This window comes from Marmota monax, unplaced genomic scaffold (genome assembly GCF_021218885.2).
Source record: "Marmota monax isolate L192 unplaced genomic scaffold, Marmota_monax_Labrador192_F-V1.1 WCK01_AAM20220418_F8-fsc00062, whole genome shotgun sequence".
NCBI classification, from domain to species: domain Eukaryota; kingdom Metazoa; phylum Chordata; class Mammalia; order Rodentia; family Sciuridae; genus Marmota; species Marmota monax.
In genome coordinates, this window is record NW_026695221.1 from 5,302,987 (window position 1) to 5,307,016 (window position 4,030).

Consider the following 4,030-nt stretch of genomic DNA (forward strand, 5'->3'; position numbering starts at 1 on the left):
ACTGGACAAAGTGAATCCTACCCAACAGTAAGATGCATCGGGAAGTAGAAAGGAAGCTCCTGAAAAAAAGAAAAGCATTGTGTGCAAACCCCCAGTCATAATAAAAACCAATTCAAAGGCCAATTTGGAAATAGCTAATAATAATGCTGAAAGTGCACAAACTCCATTGCCCAGAAATAGTAAATACTCTTATAAACTCTCATAGCATCCACACTAGAAAACATGTGCAAGAATTTTCAAAGCAAAATTGTGTAGCAAAATCCCAGAAAAAAAATTCCTTAATGTCCACCATTCATACCACATAGTGAAACAATATACCAGGCCACAAAACAAATCAGTTAGAACTACCTGTATCCATATAAATGACTCCCACAGACATAATTGAAGCTAAGAAAGTAATTTTTCAAAGAGTACATATAAAGTGCTACCCTGTGTAGACAGTTAAAAAACATGCCAAGCAAATTATGCACTGTTTATCAATACAAACATAGTAAAAGACTGAAGGAATGTCTCAGAATGACAAACACCAAACTGGAGATAATGATTACCTCCATAGAGAGAGAGAGGCAGAACAGGGGATGTGTCACAGGGGCCCTTAACTTTGTTGGGGTCTGATTTCTTACAGTGGTTGTTTAATACCTAAGCTTTTTTTATTATTCTTTAAACCTTCTATATGTTCTCATATTATTGTATCTTTTCATAATTATTTTAAGGAAAGGAAAAGGAAAAAAAAACACTTGTGGAAGTTTTCAAGGAAAACAAAGATCTCCAGGGTAGCAACTCCATTACCGGCATTTGACTCACTTCCCACCCTTTCTGCCCCTTTGACATTCAGAGTCACTCAAACAATTCAAGGTATCTGGGCTTCTCTGAACTTGAGGTTCATTTGGTGGCAGGGTAGTTCCAGGTGCCAAATTCCAACTCTGAAAATGTCAAAAGGAGCTTCACTGGGAAACATGCCAAGAAACCAATTAGGAGAGTACATTTCTTATTAGGAGAGATTATAGGAATTTTAGGCAAGTTCAGGTTGTGTTAATTGGTCCTTTAGGAGCTACAGAACATTGCCTCAAGAACATGCTTCTAAATTGTTATAAGAAATCTTTCCGGGGAAAAGAAAGGAACAGGTAATTGTCTCCCTGTGTCACCAAAAAACTAACAAGAACTCCTAAAGTACAGCAGAGGACAGCTGGAGGAGACCCCACAGGCCCAGCCCAAAGAAGGTGCTTGAAGAGGTCATGTCATACTGCTTGTCATGGTTTGGATCTTGAATGTCCCTCAAAGTCTCATGTGTGGAGGACTGTGTCCCCAAAGCAGCAAGACATAGGGCTTGGGTGAAGTGATTGAATCGTGACAGCTCTGACCTCCCCAGTGAATTAATCCATTAATTAAGCTGAATGGACTAATGGGCAGTGCTGAAAACTGTAGGCAGTGGGACATTATTGGAGGAAATTGGTTACTGGGGGCAAGTCCTGCAAGGTATTTCTTGTCCCTGTCTGCTCTCTTCACCTCTCTTTCCATGAGCTAAGCAGGTTTCTTCCACCACACTCTTCTGCCCTGATGCTCGGCCTCACCAATCTACCATGGATTGAAACCTTTAAAATCATGAGCGAAATAAATCTTTCCTCCTTTAAGTTATGTCAGGTATTTTGGTCACAGTGATGCAAAGCTGACTAACACACTCCTGAAAACATTTCTCCATGAACTCTCAAAGGCTCTGTTCTCAAAACATCTAGCAACAGCAAAACTACATAAGGAGCATCTTCTCCCTCATCATGGTAGAGGTGAGGCAGCCCCACCATGAGACTAGATCCCAGTGCCGTGAGGCCTGGGATTCAGATGTCTGCAGCCCATGCCCCTGTAAGCTGTCTGGGACCATGGCCTGTTTGGGGAGGGCAAGTGGGGAAGCAGGAAGAATGGGATTGTTTGTAACTACTCAGGGGTGCAGCTAATATCATCACATCAGCCTCCAACCATTCACCCTGACAGTATTTTCACCACTTTTCCAAATCTATTTTTTCATGAAGGGATCCCTTCTCTCTTCATTCCTTCTCTCTCATCTTTTCTGACAAAATTGCTCTTCTTTGGAAACAAACATTCCTGTTTCTTCATTGGAATGCCTCCTATCTCCTCCTTAACAACATTCTGGTCAGTTCTTGGAATGTGGTTTACATTACCACAGGAGAACAAAATAACACAAGGGCTTCCCAGTTGAGCACCACTGGTGGGGTTGGGCAGAATCCTCCCAGTGCCTGGAGAGGGAGGTTAGGGGTGAGCCCACAGTTTCTGGAGTGACTGTCCTCTTCTTTGGCAGAGTCTACTTGGGTGCCTTGGGCATCTCATTGCAAGTCTCTCACAGCTGCTGTGAGCTGGAGCGGGTGGGGGTGACACGGTGGCATCTGAAGAGCCTGAAGGGAGATGATTTGCTCTTGTGGGATTTGTTGCTGGGATTGAAGGCTTCGGGGCTGACTCACCCAATGAGGATTGGGCACAAGCCAAGGAGCAACTGAAAGACTCTGGGGTCACACACACTACTCTTAGCAGTGCCAGCTCAGCCTGCTGGGGGCCAGCTAGGTCTCGCCAGGCAGGCTGAGCCCCAGCCAGGGAGTCAAGACCTTTTTGCAATTATCAAGGTTTTTTCCTCTACTAGAGCAAATATGCATTCCTCTCCTGAGAATGGATTACAAAGCAAATTGTTCCTGCCTCTCTTCAAAGGCCAGTGGAGTTAGAAAACTGCTTCTTCTCCCTCCAGAAAGTTTAAAATTAAGTACAGGCAGGTTTGTGTGCTCCAGACAGCAGCTTTGGTGGAAGGTAACATACTCATCACCTTCTCCTGAGCCTTGGGGCTAGGCTTCCAGGTGGAACCCCACCTCCTCTGCTTCCTCTTTTATTTGCTAACCCCCAAACCAGTCCAAGAGTCCAAGGGAACTTTTAATTAGAAAGGTTTGAGAGGCAATTGCTACAATGGAAACCAGAAGGACAACAAAAATAAGTGCCCCAGGAATGTGACCCCATTGGGGCAATTTCACAAAGATCTTATCGCTGAGATTCAATCTAGGTATCTTCCTGAACCCCTCCAGGTCCCTTCCAGGCCTCCAGCTAGTTCATAGGGTCATACAAGCTCTTCTGGCTGGTTCCTTCTTTTCTAGAAACTTCTATCAAGTGAAGTTTGCCCAAGGCCCCCTCTCTGTTTTCCTCACACACATGCCTCCAGCAGTGTCTCTCCCATCTCATGAGAAAGTCATTCCCCATGGCCTTGCTCTGCCAGAGAGCCAAAGGGAGAAAACTCTTGAAATGGTTCTGAAACCAGATCATCAGCTGCCAAGTTCCAAACCATAAGTGTACCAAACCACTGGACAGACCCCTGAATCTACCTTTCTTATTTGCAGGTGGGAAATGAGGAGCTCGGATATGGGACCAACACAAGTTTCTGGAGTATCTTTGAAAACAAGTCTCATCTCTCCCATGCCCATGTATTCACTAAAATTGCCAGCCCAGAAAGGGGTGATTATTCTCCAAACAGAATGCTTTCCTTCAGGAAACTGGGGTTTTCGCCTCAGGCAGGCAACTAGAATTCTTGCATAATGGGCCCCCTCTGGCTTGTCCTCATGCCTTGTCCCCCACACCAAGGACAGCCACAGTGCCCTCTCTAAAGTCCCCAGCCTGGGCCCACTGCACCTCTGCTGAAAGGCTGCTACACCCTTTTAACCGAGTTTATGACTCATCCTTCAGCCTCAGGCTCATTGTCCCAGTCTTTAAGGGGCTCTGGTCACTCTACCACCTGTCCACAAACAGCCAGGCCAGATTCTCTTTCTTAGCCTCTGCTGGATTCTTCTTCCCACTTACCACAGTCTCTCGTGATTCTGTCTCTTTGCTTTTGATGTGAGCTCCCACATCCAGCTTACCAGCACAGGACCAGGATTGTGCCGGTCACAGTCACTGTTGTCTCCACAGCACCATGGCTGGCACAGGTGTGTGTTCCATAAACACAAGGAGTCAGCTCATGAATGAGATGCAGTCAGAGAGGCAGGAC